Genomic DNA, 20,191 nt, shown 5'->3' with positions numbered 1-20,191 from the left:
CTGATGATTTGTCAAAACACACTTAAACAGTGTGTGAACTAATCAAAGACGTGTCTAGTATGTTACATTTCATTTGCACATTTTTTAATGAAGACTTTCAGAGTTAGCTTCAAAGTGTGCAGATATTGATGACGGTGCATGTGGTAAAAGCCAAACATTACAGGAGCATAGAGATGTCTTGGCATCAACCAAATTGCCCGACTCTGGGGTGGTGCTTCAGAAAGAAAGAGAAAAGTGAGCTAGCTTGTCTGTAAAACTGAGCATTGATCCCTCATTCCTTTTATCGTGGTTTGTCTGTTCTGCCGTCTCTAATGTGTTTGCGTGATGAGGCTGTTCTTGCTCCGTCATCACAGCAGCACAGAAGCAATAATTACAGCAGTGGAGAAGTGTTGATGATTTGTTCCTATGTTCTGTTAATCAGAGAGGCTTCATTAAGAGAGGCGGAACGGGGTGTGGATCTCAGGTGTGAACACATCACGCTATAATTGCACATTAAATGAGACAATCGTTTGCATCAGGAAGAAGCAGGGAGACCTGCATGAAAAGAAAATGAGATGAAGCCCACTGAGCTGCAACTGTTCTGATTCTGTTATGCTTAATAAACGTGCATTTACAGAAACTGTGTTTTTAACATGTTCCTGATGATGGGGGACATATATAAAGGAAATTTAGCTTAAAATTGCATTTCTCAGTACATCAATGTGAATCAGGAGCAGATGAAAAAATACAGTTTAATAAAAGATTGTATTTGTGACGTAGAAAATAGGCTGGGCTGATCTCCATTCTGATACATCCAATCGTAGACGACTATAGATTATGGATGTAGTCCTCGTCCGAGCTGGAATCGGGATTCAAACTGTATGGCTGGATAGCTCCAAGATTACTCGCAATTTTTGTTGCACAGCTAATGTTAGCTTGTGGGGGTAAAGGGCAGTAAACACATGGTACAGCACGTAAACAGAGAGCTCTCAATTATGGGGAGGGCAAAGGGGGCGGGGTTGCTCCGTGTCAACAGTTCCTATAACAACTCAGAGGTGGATTTGCAATAAACTCCTGCCGCTCTGTGGAAACTATGTCCCAGAAAACGACAGCCCCCCCCCCTCCCGTAAAATTAGCACAAATATGATTTAAAAAAAAAAAAACACTGGAGATGCTTTGAAAGTAAATCAAAAGAGAATCCGAGTGGGACTTTAGACAAAAATTTAAACCATAGCTATAGTGAAATAAGAAAAACTGCTGCTTAAATTATTACTTTAAAGCAGTGTTTTTCAACCCTTTTTGAGCCACGGCACACTTTAACCTTGACAAAAATCCCGCGGCACACCAGCATCCCAAAAAAAAGAGATGGGAGATGTAGTGTAAAAACTGCCATAAAACGGCAGAAAGACTCGCGTCTCTGAGCTTCATGGTTTTGTTCACTTGTTCCACGGTCTGATACCGGATTCTGTGGAAAGCTACACCGCTAAAGACGAGCTTTAGCTGGTGTTTTTGTTGGAACTGAGTGAGTTATGAGCTAAATTGGAACAAGGAAGTTTAGACTTTAAACACTTCTGATTGGTCAGACTGATGACATGTGATTAAGCCTTCAAGAATGATTGGTGGAGTCGTGGAGACAGTAAAAGCTGCGGGACTTTTCCTTACACAGTTATAGCTGCAGCTAAATCGCATTACCGTCATTCTTATAAAAATGTCTTTAATAGAATCAAATAAAAACAAAGAAAAAAGTATTTTATGATCTTTCATATTCCTAACTACTCAGTGTTTTATAAGGACCTGTTTGGATGAACAAAGAGCTGATTTCCTGGAGATGGGAAATGTTTTTAGATCAGTGAATGAGGGCAATTTTCCACGGCACACTTGACCATCTCCCACGGCACACTAGTGTGCCGCGGCACACTGGTTGAAAAACACTGCTTTAAAGGGCCTATATCATGCAAAATCAACTTTTTGAGCTTTGAAGTGTTTTGTAATATTAGTTTTTAGCAAAAAACAACCCTAAAGCTGTATTTTGATCCATTCACAAATCTCTCAGTATTTCTCTAAAAACCTGCGCTCTGAGCAACAGCTCCTCCCAATCCACGAAAATGAGCGAGTCCTCACATTGTGATGTCACAAAGTGGGGAACAGCCCCTTCCAGGAAGAGCCTGCACTGCCAACACCACCCCCAGGCTACGACACAAACACCAATTTTTCCCGTAAAGATAGCGGTGATCGGAAAATATGAGGGGCCGTATAAGACATTATTTATTCTGAACCATTCACATTCATACATTCTTGCTCTCACAGTCATATATACTCTCTTTCGCATACATATATTCTCTTACGCATCCATATATTCTCTCTCTCACATTCATACATTCTTGCTCTCACAGTCATATATACTCTCTTTCGCATACATATATTCTCACTTGCACATCCATATATTCTCTCTCTCGCATGCATATATATTCTCTTACGCATTCATATATTCTCACTTGCACATCCATATATTCTCTCTCTCGCATGCATATATATTACTTTACACATACATACATTCTCACTCTCATTGTCACTCTTAAAAAAGAATGTATGTATGTGAAAGACAAGTATATATGAACGTGTGAGGAAGAGTTTATATGTGTGTGTGAGAGAGGAGTATGCATGAAACGGAAGTTACTTTGCATGAAAAGGAAGGCACTTTGAATGAAAAGGAAGGCACTTTGAATGAAACGGAAGGCAGATGATTTCTCGTGCTCTGATTGGACGAGAGGCCGCCACCTCCCATTTTGAACAGACGCTAACACGAACCAATAAGAAGGCCATCGGAACCTTAAGAAATATTTTATCTTCACCTCAAGTGGTCACAAATCTGTCTGCATCTCTAGAGACACAAAGGAATGTCTCAAATACCAATAATGGTAATAGAAGTGCCACCGAAACAGAAAATCCGTATCCACCTTATTCCTAGCCCCCATGAGCCTTTGCGTGAATTATGGGCGACACTTCCTGTAGACGCTGGAACACGCATTTACATTAAAACAAATACCTCTTGTTTTCGATCCATAACTACATATAAATGTGGGAAAACCAGCTGTCATTTCTTAAAAAAGGCAACGGTGATGTGGAGATGAAATATTTGTTAAGGTTCCGATGGCTGCAGGACCCCCGTGACTACTTCTTGCCGGTTCGTTTTTTTTTTTAAATAAACTTTATTAACAATATCTTGCACATACAAAATACCAAACACAAAACTCCACTGTGTGCAAAATACAATCTTCACGTTCGCCATGAGAATGAACAAAAAAACATAATGATAACCATGTAAAACAGGTTATGCAAAAAGAAAACAAAAATAATAAGGCAAAGGAATCTGTTAAAGTTTCAGGAGAGACCATGTTTCAACTGTTCTGACAGCTTTTTTGTTAGTGGAAGATTTAATACTGTTCACATACAAAACCATTTCTTTCTGAAAAACATAAAACACGTTTTTTTTATTGGCATATTTACACTTGTGTATAAAGTATTTAGCCATAATTATAAGTAAATTAACTACATATATTTTTTCTGCATTACGTCTTTCTTGTGTAAAATATCCAAAAATAATATGCTCGTAAAATAATCTATAATCTTCACATAGATGAGTTCTTATAAAATGTATCACATCTTTCCAAAATAGTTGAGTGAAATAGCAAAACCAAAAAAGATGAGGCACAGTTTCTGGTGAGGAATGACAGAATGAACAGTTTATGTCCAGATCTTTTTTAAACTTAGTAAAGAAATGTTTCACTGGATAAAATTTGTGAAGAATTTTGAAAGAAATTTCTCTGATTTTATTGGTGATGAAATACTTTTGTGGCAGGGTCCAAACCTTTTCCCACTGAATTCTACATCCAAAGCTGTTCCAGTATGAGATAACATACGGTTTTGTGGCAATCTCATTTTGAAACAGAGAACGGATACTTTGATTATTCCTGCTAGCTGAAAAACATACCTTTCCACAACACAAGTCTGTTAATTTGGGATTTCTTGCTTGTTCATGTTAGCGTCTGCACTGTAATCCCTAGCGAGTTGACTGAACTTAAAAATTATTTTGTAACAGATTACGCAACAGTTAAGTTATATTATTAAAACTTTTAAGTTAACATTTATTAAAATTCATATTGTCAGTTGGCTTACATTTGTATTATTTCATATAAAAAATATTAAGATTCCTCAACTTATAAGAGAGATTATTTACTTAAAGTTTTTAATATTTTCCAACTAAAAAACGCTTTAACTAACTATATTTTTATATTACTCAACTCATAAAATATGTAAAATTCACTCAAATGCTTTATAAATTCTTTAACTCATTAAATGTGTAGCATTGAAAATATTTAAAATTCTTCAGCTTAAAATGTATTCTAAACAGAGATATTGATACTGCCCCACTACATTTTAAAGGCTAACATTGATAAAAACCAACAAACGTGAAGGCCACACAATAGTGATTGCTTAATAGACTTTTTTTAATTGCTCTTTAAAAAAAAGCACAAATATCAAGAGGATGAAGAAACAATAAGTGCAATAAAACTGCATTATAAGAGTGCCACACAACATATTGACAAAAAGAGTTGGTTTTGTATTTTATGGCAGAAAAAGCAAATGATCACAACAAAACACATTAGTTACATAACACTTAAACCAACAAATAGTCCATTCTGGAAGACTCACTCAACGAAACATTCTTCAGCGTCAATAAATGTCCTTTCAGTGGTTTGCTGTCCTCAAGGCTCAAGACAGCATTCTGAATAAATATGAAGGCAAGTTCAAGTTTTTTGGGGTGCTGTAGGTCCAGAGCATAGATGTCCCCGAAGAGTTAGAAGAGATTAGTCAGCCAGATCTGTGGGACCACTGACGGCAGCATCAGGAGCATCACCACGACAACTGAGAAGATACCCACAGCAGTGTCTGTGAGGTCTGGTATTCTGGAAAATACAAAACAAAAAACACAGATGAGTTCAGACCCTCAAAGATATTCATCACACTAATGTCCAAAACTGACATTCCTGCCATCTGTCAATAGGAATCTTTTCATGCTAACATTCTGTTAGCTTTTAATCAACTGGCTATGATGTTTTAAGGACCAACTCCAATTAAAATTGTGTTTTTAAAAAGTTCTTTAGCATTTTTCTGAAGGAGGACATTTATAAAATAATTTAAGACTAAAGCTTCATTTTTCTTTATTCAAATAATGATGGATCAGGAGCAGAAAAGGTAAACGAAACTCCACTCCTTCCAATCAGGAGTCCCTGATGTTCGCCTTTCATCTTCTGTCTCATTTTTAAAACCATTTAAAAATATCACTCAGTTTACAAACTACAAACAATTGCCCTATTTATTATGTCACTCAATAAAATCTCAATCAATATTAAAGGATTAGTGAAAACCATTGACAGGGAGTCGTGTGCACTTACTGTACAGGTCATGAAGAAGTTGGAGGCATCTTCATGCAGATAAACAGGAAGTGCAAGGAGGACAAGTGCCCGTCTCATGTTCACGTCACGCTGGTCCTAAAAGAATAAAAAGAAATATCCATTACCTTTGAAGCAAATGCAGAGCAAACACTTCCAATATTTACTTAAGGAACTTTAAGAAATAATAAAATGATACCTTTTCTAGATGTCTATTTCTAGTAAGAGGACAATACAGTGTTTATGTCATGATCCACTTCAGGTCAAAGACCCAAAGTCATTTGAAGGCAAGTTACACCGTGGCTTCTTACAGCTGTTATCCGTTTTTGAATTATGCACATTAGAAATTCACCTGGAGGTCATAAATCCTAACCAAGCTGGCCAGTTCCTGTCTGTTTTGGTGGACTTAGTCTCAGAAAAGGGCAGCTTTAAGTTACACAAACATGTAAAAACTGCACAATTTCCTCTGACTGCATCTACTCTACATAAATCCATTTCAGATCTTGACAGATGAGTTTTCATGGTTTCAAATGATGGAATGGTGCTAATGCAACATCATTTTATTATTGTAATATACTGTCATAAAGACATGACAATATTCCAAAGTGTCTCCACATACATTGCAGTGGAAACACTTTGGAATATTGGCTATGTAGTACTGCAGTATTATATGTAGTACTGCATAGTGCCAAAGTAACAGAACACAACTTGCACCTCCATTCCATTGTGCCACCTTCAGCCTGCAATTTAAATATGTTTAGTTAAATTGTAAATAATTTCAGCTCTATTTAGACCTTTGGCTAGTTAAAATGTGCATAAATGTTTCCATGCTGCCGTATAAATCTAATAATGGTAATAGTTCAGGATGAATGTATTAAATAAGTATAAAACTCACCCACTGACACCTCTTTTCTGGTGAAATGGTGACTTTCTGGTGAACTTTCTGAAGTTCAGTATCTGAAAAAGTCCAAGAGAGATTTTTCAATGTTAAAAAATGTTTCAATTATATTCTGATCAAAAAACATTTATTGCACTACACAACCTATTGCATTTTTTGTTTTTTTAAAATAGCTCTAGACAAATAACTGAGACAAGTTACCTGGCTGGCCTTGGCGTCTACCCGGAGGTGAAACACTGAACACTCTGTAGTTCGGTACCTGAACACAACACGAGCACGTTGATTAATTTATTTTTACAAAAACCTTTTTTATAACGGAGATCAGTGATTTATAAAAGCTTAAAGCTGCATTCAAAACCCAATGCTTCCATGTAGCAACCAGGCTTAAAACTGTTGGCGGTAGCTCCTCCCACACAACCGTTAGAGGCTTTGAGTGACATTTTTGGACAAATGTCCAGCAGCAAACTTTAGCCACAGACAGAGGCCTCCAACGCGAATTTCACACGCGGATCATGTTTAGTGTGATTGCAGCATAACAGATCATTTCTACCTCTGAAAAAAAAAAACCTCATCACTGTCGTAACTTACGGGCAGAAATGCATTTTGGGTTTGGCTCGCCATACGTCTGCTATGACAAACTAATCATGTATACATTTCCACATTAATCTCTAAAACAATCATAACACACATATGTTTAAACAACAGTAAACCACATTTACGGTAGTATTATAAGAGCATTTTTAAAGCATTCATTCATAAACCATGAACGATACTTACCAAATTAAATCAGGGCTGAAGACAAGACGGCACCATCAGCGATGAGGCGGATGAAAAAAAAACCCGAGGTTGGGGCGTCTTGAAGCGGGACGAAATCGCAACGCTTTGCAGAATAATAAAATGCTCGACTTTCAATTTCAAACGTCGCATACTCGCATTCGGCAAATCCAACATGGCCACCTGAGCTAACGTAGAGAAAACGAAAGACCCTCCCACCAGTACGTGATGACGTCATAACGCTACTTCACGGATCTTAAAATTTTTGAGTGCCAGATACAAATAAGCTTTAAAATATTTAGCACTGTTAAGTTAAATTTGAAAAAATCTTGATAGAGCTTAATACTTTATAGTTGAATCAACTACAAAATGACATTTAAGTTGTGTAACCTTAATAGTTATGAGTCAGTACAAGTGATAGGGTTTAGTGTTCAAAATGGGAGGTGGCGGCCTCTCGTCCAATCAGAGCACGAGAAATCATCTGCCTTCCGTTTCATTCAAAGTGCCTTCCTTTTCATTCAAAGTGCCTTCCTTTTCATGCAAAGTAACTTCCGTTTCATGCATACTCCTCTCTCACACACACATATAAACTCTTCCTCACACGTTCATATATACTTGTCTTTCACATACATACATTCTTTTTTAAGAGTGACAATGAGAGTGAGAATGTATGTATGTGTAAAGTAATATATATGCATGCGAGAGAGAGAATATATGGATGTGCAAGTGAGAATATATGAATGCGTAAGAGAATATATATGCATGCGAGAGAGAGAATATATGGATGTGCAAGTGAGAATATATGTATGCGAAAGAGAGTATATATGACTGTGAGAGCAAGAATGTATGAATGTGAGAGAGAGAATATATGGATGCGTAAGAGAATATATGTATGCGAAAGAGAGTATATATGACTGTGAGAGCAAGAATGTATGAATGTGAGAGAGAGAATATATGGATGCGTAAGAGAATATATGTATGCGAAAGAGAGTATATATGACTGTGAGAGCAAGAATGTATGAATGTGAATGGTTCAGAATAAATAATGTCTTATACGGCCCCTCATAAATATATGTATGCGAAAGAGAGTATATATGACTGTGAGAGCAAGAATGTATGAATGTGAGAGAGAGAATATATGGATGCGTAAGAGAATATATGTATGCGAAAGAGAGTATATATGACTGTGAGAGCAAGAATGTATGAATGTGAATGGTTCAGAATAAATAATGTCTTATACGGCCCCTCATGCATGGAGAAATGGCAGCAGCTGACTCAGATGGGTCCAGAAAATCTCCTGAAACGCTGAGGAAGATAATTGCAGAGAATAATTATCATCTTGATGAAGGACTGATGGATGAAACTGGCCTCTTCTGGAAGAAGCGATGTTCAAAACGCGCTGCAGGACCTCTTGCACTTAACTAATGAAGGAGGAAGCACAGACTCCTGGTTTTAAGGCAGAGAGAGACAGAGTGACACTCCTATGTGAGTTTAAAGTACTTTACGGTACAGTCAATTGCTCTGAATTAAAAAAAAAAAACTATGTTGGGCAATCTTCTTTAACAAATGTAGCATCAGAAATGTTTCAGAAGGGTTTTTGATGAGGAAGATTTGGTGACGGTCATTCTTTGGCCGTGTGGGTGGGGTGGGGGTTCTCCGTATTCACTGAGAATACGGGGGAAAAACTTTATTGTCACATGAATGGATACAGTTCACCCTGAAACATTTAAGAAAAGCATATAGGCTTGTTAGTTGGAGTATCTTGAAAGTTTAAAGGTCAGGAAATGAGATTTAATTTCAGATCAATATAGAAAGAGAAATGGGATGGACATTGTTTTCTGTGTAGTGGAATATTGGAACGATGCTCACATCATCCTGAAGCTGTATGTCATGATTTGAACACTAATCCCAAAGGATGAGTGAGGCGGAAACAATCGCCACAGCAAAATTGCAACACAAATTTTTGAGCACATGCTTCTAAAAATCCCCTCCATGCAAAAAAACCCAAACAGATTTAGTGATGATGCATCACCCAAAACGGTGACTGATGAAAGCCAAAGCCTCCACTTTCTGGATTGTTCTGACATTAAGTTGCTGCACTGAACAGGGTGACATTCACTGAGGGAGGGGGGGCACTGTATGACACTTTAAATGAAATTCAACAGGTGCAGATGTCAACCGTAAATCAGGCAGCATTAGAGTAAAATCTACCACGAGCTTCGCCTTCCTGCTTCCGTCGCAAAGAGAAGTCCGTGAAATGTTGTGAGGTCCGCCAGCCGGTCTTACTGAGGAAAGTACACAGGTAGGCTCTGATAAAACAAAACAAAAATCCTGTCTGTTGTTTTACTCGTTTACTGGAGTGCAATTAATAACTCCATAATGGAGCAAACACAGCCTGTATTTTAATTGCTGAGAAATTCATTAAGATCCACTAAAAATGTGGTCAGTCTGGGATTCAGTTACTGGACTATTGAGCAAATGTTCACTATGAAACTTCACGTCGCTGGTGGCCCTTAAAAAAAAGAAAAGCAATCAATAAAGGTAAAAAGAAAGAATGTCAGAGGAGCATTTAAAGAGAATAGACCCACTTGGTAATTTTCAAAACACAGTTTAGACTGAAAAGAAACATGAATCCATCTAAAGTTTTATAAAGCTCTGTCTTCTCCTCAGAAAGTGTCATTGTTCCGTGCAGCGTCTGTCTTCGTGCATCCAGATGCGTCCAACAGCGAAAGCAGCCTAAAGCCAGGAATTGATCTGTTCACTTCTGTGCAGAAAAGACACACTTTCATCTCTCGGCTGCCTGCAAAACACTGCAGATGCATCATGGGAAATATCTTCAGCCCCAGTGGACTTTAGACATCTGATGTTTGAACAAAACACGCACAAAATAGCATTTATTATACATGTTTCCATAAAGTCTGCCTGTGATATCGAGAAAAATGAGGCTTGAATGGAAAAAATATTGCAAATTGCATCGGAAATACACTGAATTCTGGAATCACTGCAAAGTTTTGGTTGAGTTTCCCCAACAGGATGACCACGTTGAAAAAGTTGTGGCAGAAACACTTGATAAGTAACTTGACTCGTGTTCATTTCTCCAAATAGAGAATCTATGTATCCACAAATGAGAAAAAAAACTACCCCTATAGGACATGTTTCAAAGTGGATTGGGAACTTATTTGTGCTAAAATGCTGAAGTCCTCTGGAGTCAAAGATCTCTGCCCCTGGCAGTCTCGTAACCTTGAAGGTCAGCCTCTCAGAAGAACCTGATACCCTTACCTTCAGCTCTTTTTGCTCATCATGGCAAGACCGAGCTAATCAATCAAGCACCGTCAAAAGGCCAAACAGAAGCGCTGATCCTCTGCATCGACCATCTGGATTACAGAGAAACACCCTTTAGACCCAGTACGTGATTTGGCAATATTTCCAATACAGTCTTTTGATAATAACTGCCAACTTCAGACAGAAACTCTATCCAGGATCGAGCGCTTCTCTGAAATCAAGCGAATGTGCATTTGTTCTGTTTTAAACAATGATTGTTTTCTGTTTAAAAGTAATTCTTGTACATTTCTCACTATGATTGAAATTATTAAAGCTATTTTATTTTTCCCAAAAAGAAAAAAAAAAAAATTTTCAACAATCATTTACGAAAGGAAAGATCATCTTTTAAAGCATTTCTCCTATTTAGAAAAAAAATAAACCAACAGCATATTTTAGAAAAAAACTGACTGAGCAGAAGTCAAGCACAGTGTTGCATGGTATTTGAGAAGAACAGGTGCAAATTTAAAACATGTTCACATCATGCCACTTATTACATCCAAACCCCCCTGTAATGTCACAAAACACCTTGTATGGTCTGTTAAAGCTGTTTCTAATCAAGGTGAAAACGGGTATCCAAGCACGAATTTTTGTGACATGTAGCCAGGCGCACTCTTGCTGCGGGGTGCGTGCAGCGTCGGCTGCAATCTTCTGCGTTGTGTCTTAGTTAAATAAAGAGACAGGGATTGCCATCCAGAATGAGGGAATTTACTGTGTGAAAGCAAACATAACAGTTCCTTCTGGTCTCACTTCAACACACACCTGAAGGAAGGCAGAGAAAACCGCCACAGTCATGTGTGAGACCAAGCATGCATGTCCAGTCCTGCCAACACTAGCATACGTCAGAGTGCTGCATTTACCAGTAACAGCATATTTTACACAATTATCAGGAATAAAAATGGTACGAGGAAAGTTTTAACATATAAACATCGCATTTCTATGTTTTAAACTTCATCTAAACTCTCTTTGCACCCAAACTAGTGAGAGCAAAGTCGGCTGCTTACCTCTTCTCTGCAGTCCTCACGGAGACTGAGGGAAATGCCGCGAAAGAACAGGAAGTAGTGGCGGACCATTAGAACATTCTCATACAAACAAGAAAATAAAGACAACAAAGGCGATTTTGGAGAAATTAACATGACAAATATTACATGGGCTACACATGCAAGATCACTAATTAACAATTTTTTAAATGTATCAAAGTATAGTAAAAATAAACTTCAGGAAACGTATCAGAATATTGTTGGTTTTTACCAAACGTTTGCACAACTGTCAAAGGAAGTACATAAATCTTCAAAGTAAAGTATCGGTGAAGGTTCTCTTTTTTTCAAAGTAAACCTATCAGTTTTTTTGCAGTTGGGGAAAAAAAGGGATGAAGTTCGACCTACACTGGTCTCTCACTGTATCACGGTTATCCTTTCAGAATTTTCTTCAGTGCAATTCTGCATACTTATTTTTTTCAACAGTACTCTGAGTCCTGCATCCTGATTGGCTGTAGACCATTGTCAATCAACCTCTACTGTTCCATGTCTGTTATACAGACATTATGTATCTGTAGCGTTTAACGTTTAGCTCGCAATATTTACATAAATCTTTGACCTGATCAGATGTGTTTTTTTTTTTAAACTGGATTCATTTTTCTATGAAATTTTTAACTTTGATTTCAATAGAGAAACACGTTTACATGTTAATGTCTGCCTGACACAAGTGTCAAGAGTGTGTTGTCAGGGGGTTAATATACATTCTATAATAATTGTAAAAAATAAAAAAGACTATGCCATGATGAATAATATGTCATCATGGAAGTGTCTGCTGCCAAGGTGGAAAAGCTGTACAAGAACACGTCTGTAAAATGTTTATCTGAAGGGTCAGAGCTTTTCTTTTTTAGGTGTTTTCAATGAAGATGAAATAAAGTCCATTTATGTTGAGTTAAGATTTAAGCGCCAGTGTTTTTAGTTGTTACATTGTTATTGAGGTGTTGCTGTGTCTTCACTGGGGATTTCCTGTCATTAATCTACTGTCAGCTAAAATTTGAAGATGGAAAAATTGTGGAAAACAGTAAAAAAGAAAAAAACGTTAAGAATCACGGTTTGATCTGTGAATTGTTGATCTTGTTTGTGAATCTCTTCAATCTTCAATCTACAATTGAATCTCTTCAATCTACAATTCCAATCATTTGGAAGCTCAGAGATCTCATTCAAAACACAAGCAATCTCCATGTGCAAACTGAATATATTGAAAAATAAATCCAACACAATGGTTGTGCAATCGTTACAACTGCTCTAAGACGTTTTTGCAAACCGTCAAGATCAAACAGTGTGCTGCCACCATGTCACAGCTGCCAGGGTCTTTGAGCACTGTCGTCTGAGAGCTTTGAGATCAAGATAGTTGAGAATTCTCCTTGAAACAAAAAAACTATGTTTTAGTAAACAGACGTTTCACAAACTTACATCATGGATCAAATCGCAGAGCGATAGAAACGCGCCGTTTTCTCCATAAATCACAGTCTTCATCCCACAGAACCATTCATGCGTTGTCCAATCGAGCTACATGTCAGTGCCAGACGGCTGAACGGTCGTCCACCTTGTTTTTCTGCAATTTAATGAAAAACCAAACTTAAATGTTTCTTTAGCTGTAGCTTATCCAGATACAAAATATACAAACTTATTCCTCAAACTTAGATATTATTTAATTTTGCAATCAAGAAAGGCAATGGATGAGGCATTGTTGTGTAACAAAAAGTGTTTGACATTTATTCTACATAATATTCCTTGGAGGGCTTTTGTTTTCTACAATTTCCTAACCTTCCAGGTACAGTTTTATCCACGTGTCTGCATTCAGAGGCCAACAGATAAGCTGCGTGTGTCTCCGTATGGCTGCAGTAGGCGAGTGTACGGCTTGGGACAAAACCCCACAGAAAAGATTGAAAAAGAAATGGATTCCCACATAAAAATGTGGCATTAAATAATTACTAGTGGTGATCAGCACAAAAAAGTCTTTGCAGCTTTGGGTAAAAAAATAAAAAAAAATTCAATTTTCTTTACTAGTGCAAGGTTGGCTGTGAGGATCACCGAATGGGCGCCGTCTCAATCTAAGGCCTGCATGAAATATTAAGTATTGTGGCCAGATATGCACGGTACAAGAAATACAAAAATGTTCTCCTATCTGCATTTATTGATGGAAGTGAAAGCAACAAATACAATATTTATGAAAGCTAAAAAAACTGGTTTCCGTGAACCATGCCAGACGGTCACAGAGAACTTTGCAGGCTGTTTGTCTCATAACAGTACAGAGATACAGCACATCTAAGAAATCAAGATTAAAAATACTAAGTGCAAGGTAATAACTAGGGCTGGGGATTGTTAAATATCCAATTTGATTGACAAATCACGATCAACAATTCACAAATCAAACCATGATTCTTTCTATTTAGTTTGAATGGCTGCTGTATGTATGTCTTGTTACTGGATGTAAAATAAATAAATATGGATTACTTAATCAGCATCATTTATACCTTTTTTTTCCAAAACAGGAGACCAGATTCAATAACACAAATAAAAATACAAAGATTTTTTTTAAAATAAAAAAACAATATAAATAAATGGATTATTCATTTCAAACAACGTCACAATCAACAGTTTTTCTGTAAACCTCCTGTTTAACTTTACCAGGAAACTTAACGAAATCATCACTTTTGGTTTTGCTTCATTTAACAAGAAATCCGGAAAATGTTTCTGGTATTTTTTTCATGGCGAGAGTCTCGTAACGCACCTGATTTCAATTAAATATATTTTTATAAACTCAAATGGATAATATTTTAGAAATCTGAACTTTAGTCTAATTATTTTCCATCTGCAGAAAACTAGTTAGTTTTACTTTGAAAATAAAAGCCTTAACTAACGCTTTACTTTGAAATGTCATGCACTTCAAGTGACAGTTTGTTTAGTTTATGTTGTTTCTCTTTCGGCTTTTCCCATCAGGGGTCGCCACAGCGAACAAGTCGCATGGGAAACTTGGCAATGTTTTACGCCGGATGCCCTTCCTGACGCAACCTTCTCAAACCGGGCTTGGAACCGGCAGAGGTAGAGAAGGGAACAGGGAGCAGCCTGGAGTCGAACCCGGGTTTCACGGACGGAAGGTGCCGCAAACCAGCACGAGCTAAACTAGCTCCAGTTTGTTTAGTTTATATACAAGAAAATCCAACACTATTATAACTATAATTTCAATGCCTGATGTGTATTTTTGATAAACCTTAAAAGATTGCAAATCAGCAATCTCAAATCGTAATTTGTAATTTTAGAACAACAATTACACTGCCTGAAGGGTATTTTTACCACACTAAACTAGACACTAGTGAATACATCTCAGACCTAACAAATATTCAGACTTGAATATTCTGAAAAAGATTGCAAATATCGGATTTTTCTGATACTTGTTACCGTCCTACTACTAATGCAGTCCGAATAAAACGGTTCCGTTTGAGGGCCCATGAGTCACTTAGACTGGCAGCGGCTCAGGAATAACGTCCGAGTGATGGGTCTATGAAAGTGAGGTGGGCTTTCAAGTACAATGTTACAGCATTGTTGGATGTAGGACCCTTCATTTCATAGTCGCTATTGACTCAGCCCGTTCATTGACATGCCATTTTCATCCACCAACTGCAGAGAACTTCAATGCACCAACAGACTCACCCTCGTGCAGCTCTGAGATTTCTTGGCATTTGCAGAGCTTTGGATCTACCTCATCTCAGCAAATATACAATCAATTTTACCTTCTTGTCTCCTTCACTTTAATCCCCTAACTTTGCTTCCTGCTCGATACAGTAACGTTTCAGAACACTCTGCTCAATGGTGTCTGCCCTATCAGGCGCTGCGTGGATCGAATGTCAGCACTCTCAGGCAGCTCGTCTTAGTCTCAGCAGATGAATACCAGGCAGTTATGCCCCCTCCACATGTCTAGCATGTTCTGATTGCTGCCTCACCTTTTATGCTGTGTTCTGAAATGAAAAGAGATAAAAGCTATCACACACAAATCCATTTCCGCAGACTTAATCATGCATAACAGGCCCCATTACATTATTTTTACAGCCATTATCAGTTGAACACAAATGCACATTAGACGCTTTAGCCTTTTTATGATTAATCAAAGGAACTCCAGGCTGAAAGCACAGTATCTGATGTCTCTGAACAAATGTCTTATAGCTGGAGCAGAAAATCTGTTCCCTTTTTCTTAAGATTCCACCACAGCATCTTTTTTTTTGAATTCTTTGTATCCGTAACATGACTTGTGATTTAAATGCTTGTTTGTAAAAGCTGATTCTTAATTTTTTTTTTCTTCTGGGTTGCCTCAGCTGTTTTGAAGGCGTCTGTGTGTGTGTGTGTGTCTGTGTGTGTGTGTGTGTGTGTGTGTGGGTGCGTGTGTGATCAGATCCTTACATTTGAAATATGCAGAACTTTTGTAATCATTCCCAAGGTCTCATTAGTGCTCTAATAAATCAAAGCATTAATGGAAGGTGTCATTTCAGGAAGGTCAGCTATTGACGCATTCATGTCACTTTTATTCATCCGGCCTTAAATGAGAATCATTGCACTCGGTGGAGGTTGTGATGGCGCTACAGAAAGCCACATTTGCTTAGCAGCATTAGTATCAGCAAGTCTGGAAAGAAAATGTTGAAAGTATCTGCAATACATCAATTATAAAGAAGTACTTTTTAAGGGGTTGAAATGTTAGTACAGGCTCTGGGAAACAAATGAACAATCCGAGCTCAAAAATGAATGAGACAATTTGACTGGTAGTTTCAGTTTTATGAAAATAATATACATTTTCAGCTGCTAAAAGCTCCTGCAGCCCTCTGAAATAATCAATACTTCATTTCACAGGAAAAGTATTATGAAAATGAATATAAAAAAGTGTGAAACACTTTTATTCAGAAGGGGAAAAATACAATCTGCAAAGTAATGTTACAATCTGGTACATTCCCAAGGTCATTCACGGAGGACGGCGTCTTCAGGGCAGCAGAGAACAGAGCAGAGGGAAAAGGTGCGTTTCATTCTTCAATCTCATCATTGCTCTGTCAAGCTTCACACAGAAGCTGGAGCCAAGAAAATTACAGGCCAAACGTCATCTATCAGACACAGTTCTGTATTTTTTTTTTTACCAGTGTGGCATTGTTTTAGTGTCATCCTGATTCCGCACTGATGTCGGGGTGTAGACGGCTGGGCGGTCCTCCGTGTGGGTCGTTTGAGGACACCGTTTCCTGTAAGTGAACTCAGGATGGGCTGACATTTCAGTGGCTTTGTGAGTTAAGTTGTAGGCACAACTACTCTAACAGGTGAATATGGAAAAATAGTTAAACCTACGCAGGCGGCCCGCATGAAACCTTTGTGTGACAGGTCGTACACTCAAAAAAGAGTATTTGGGCTGTAGTTGGAAAGATGAACTTTATTTTACAATGATCTAACTTAAAAATTTAGTTTAAATCATTTTGAGTTCATTCAACTTAAAAATAACATGTAGTTGTCTGACAGTTATTTTACTTTTCAATCAACTTAATTCAATTAAGTTGGTGTAACTTTGGTGTTAAGCTGTCAATGCATCATGACGTCATAACATAAGGCAGCGCAAGGAATTGTGGGATTCCATTTTCTTTACCTGCCTGGGAAGATTGGGGTTTAAAGGCCCGTACACACCGGGACGAATTTCGCCCGCAATATTCGCCGACGTTTAACACCTCATGACTAAACAAAGGGCACCAATGTGAGTGTGCACACCGGCGTGAAAAACACCACGCGTAAAAGCGTCACTTTTTAAAAAACGCCTCGGGTTTTTTTTTTGGTTTGACGCGCCGCGTCGAAAACTATACGACCAATGAGAACGGCGCTTTTGCTCACGTGTCTGGAGCTTCTGAAGTTACAGTAAAACACAACTTGGGGGCGCTCAAACACAAAACTGCCTTGCTGAGCACATATACCAGCGAAGAAGATAGACGCCAAGCAGCGTCTACACTGCCGCGAAGAAATAATGACGGACATTCTAAAATATCAATATATTTCATATATCAATATATATATCATATATATATCAATATATTTCAAGCACCAGTTGGAGCTACTGGTGCTTGAAATATTCATGTTTTCTTTGTTTGATTCTGACAAGCGCGTAAATACTTGCTCTCTTCTTCTGAGTGAAAAGCGACTTTAAGAAGCGTAAAGTTGCGCAGCGCCACCTTGTGTACAGGAGTATTTCTGTTTACATTAAGCGCCATCTAATGTCAGGGAATGAAATTGCATGTTGGCTCATGGTCAGCGAAAATCGCCTGGGTGTGAACACAAAAAACGTGGCGAAAAACGCTGGCGAATACCGCCTGGCTAATATTTGTCCCGGTGTGTACGGGCCTTAAGTGTGAGTTTTTGTCCATGTGCTTTGTTGTCAAGCTGTTTTACACTGTTTTAACTATTAATTTAAACTGCTATGTTTATTTATAACTATTAATTTAAACTGCTATGTTTATTTATTTCTGCACCATGAGTTAGTATGGGAGAGGATGATGACCAACCCCCTTGTGCCAAAGATGCCGAATGTTCCACTATCCAGAACAAAGCTCACGACATTAAAGCTCCTGCCCTGTAGTGCAAACCATTGCTGGGTCATTCATGTCTTTGATGGGGAAATTACAAAACCTGTTGGCCGAAACTTTAACGTATGTAAAATCATAGTGAAAAAAATAAATAAATAAAAACCGATGCCAGAAATACATTGTATTGAGTAGGAAAAATGTATGACATTAAGTTAGATAACTGTATTCAATTTAGTTGTACAAACAAAAAAATTTAAGTTAGATCAACATGTTAAATTGAGTTGGATAGACACAAAAAATTAACTTGAATAAACTTAATTCAATTACGTGTTACCAATTGAAGTGATTCATTTAAGATCGATCAACTTTTATTTCTTTCGTTAGAAATGAGGAAAACAGACAATCAGAGCTTAGTTTGTGTCGACATCCTATGGTCATCATACAGGCGCTTCCATATTTACGCATCACGCACGCAGTTTGTTCGGGATTCATTTGTGTGCCATCAGTAAGGGGCCAGTAGTTGCACCTTACTAACAACTAGTGTGGAGCCCTGTACCACAGCATCACCCATAAGTTATTATGGTCTCGGCCTTATGATACACTTACATGATGAAAATGATGCATTTTATTTTGATGATATGCAGGAGAACGAGATTACAAAAAAATATTTTGTGGTAAAGAGAATAAGGGGCTATTTTCGTTGGTGGATGTGAGATGCGGATAAGACTTTGTTTTATTCTTCTACAAGCTGACCCTTTGACCCTTTTACTGACTGTGTCGTAACTGACGAGCTTTTCTGCATTTACCAGAATGTAATAACATCTTTTAATTTTTAAAATACCAAAATAGGAATATGAGGAAAACTTGTTTAAGAATTCTGGAATAATATGTTGGAAAATCCTTAAATGGTAAAACACAGCTTGTAGAAAGACTTTTAGCCAAATAAAGCAAATCTATTTTTGTGCAATCTACAACAGTGGGCTCCAATCCCCGGGCCGCGGACCGGTACCGGTCCGTGGGTCATTTGGTACTGGGCCACACAGAGAGTAGTATAAACACTATTTCGCTTTTTCTTTTTTTTATGTTAAAGTCCTGAATGTGATATTTCACTGGTGATTAAAGATGAATACAAAGGTGATTTTTCCTGTTTGGAAACCTTTTTCATGTGTTGGACAAAACTTTGCTGTTATGTAAGTCTGCAGGGAGTCATTTGCAAATTAAAAAGGTTTTCTTTGAAAAAGGAAGTTGCTGATTTCTGTCAGAGGGGGATAAAAAGTTCAGAGCAGCTGCAGTATTTTGAATTTTTCTTTGTTGTCTTTAATATGCAGAGGGGAAAACAGAAAACAACGAAAAGCTTATCTTTACATGATAAGTTCATAGATAAACAGCTACAAGCAAGACAGTTAAAAAAAAAAAGGGAACTTACCTTGAAGAGGATTATTTCAAAAGTTGGTAAGAAGGGTGTTATTTAGGCTTAAAAAAAACACGTTAATTTTTACCGCTACCATTACATCAATAGTTTTTAAATGGGTGGCAAAAGACCCCACACTTGTACTCATCTTAGAAGCCAAATAAGAGCCATATCAAACCTGTTTGCCTGTTTTTGCTCTTTGTTGCGCTGGACGGTTTGCATTCACACTGAAGTGATCCGTACCAGAGTTCACCCATGTGTTCCCGTATTTGGTTCACATGAGAACTCAGCTGTGTTTTTTAACTTCAGCCAATACCAAGTACCATAAAATGAGAAAACAATCAGATATGGGTCATCACTACATGGAGGCATTGACTCTATACCTCATTCAATGCATGGAAGACAGAAATTGACGTTGAGAGATAGACTTCATGTCTGGCATCATGAGTGTATTTGTTTTTCAGTATCATAGGAGCTGCGTCTGCACAATGGCACTTTTAGCAGTACTTCCATGTCTCTGTAACCCATTTTGATGACTTGCTGTCCCGCAATAGTCAAAGGAAGGAAAAAATAAAAAGAAGAAGAAAAATGTCTTGATGCAAAAAAGAAACATATCTGAGTTCTGGAGAACGATCAGATTCTCCTCCATGTTTGTTTTGGACAACATTTCTTCTTCTCCTTCTGCTTTGCTGTCAGTGTCAAATTCTGATACACACTTCTACCCCCCTCCCCACAATCACACACACACAGCAAATGTTATTAGGAAATTGATGAAGAGATTAGTC

The 20,191-nt window shown here is 37.8% G+C and overlaps 1 long non-coding RNA gene across 1 annotated transcript; it reads right to left on the bottom strand.

The window, feature by feature from the left end:
• Positions 1 to 3,565: 3,565 nt before the first annotated feature.
• Positions 3,566 to 8,168, bottom strand: LOC144994465 (uncharacterized). The gene is made up of 5 exons (XR_013658021.1): positions 7,108 to 8,168; positions 6,532 to 6,589; positions 6,328 to 6,389; positions 5,436 to 5,531; positions 3,566 to 4,946 (listed from the first exon to the last, which is right to left on the bottom strand). It is a non-coding gene; the product is annotated as an uncharacterized LOC144994465 (long non-coding RNA).
• Positions 8,169 to 20,191: the final 12,023 nt, after the last annotated feature.

The sequence above is a fragment of the Oryzias latipes genome, chromosome 9, assembly GCF_053564925.1.
Source record: "Oryzias latipes strain Hd-rR chromosome 9, Olatipes_Hd-rR_3.1".
In the NCBI taxonomy this organism is placed as follows: Eukaryota; Metazoa; Chordata; class Actinopteri; order Beloniformes; family Adrianichthyidae; genus Oryzias; species Oryzias latipes.
This window is presented reverse-complemented; position numbering and strand designations above follow the sequence as displayed.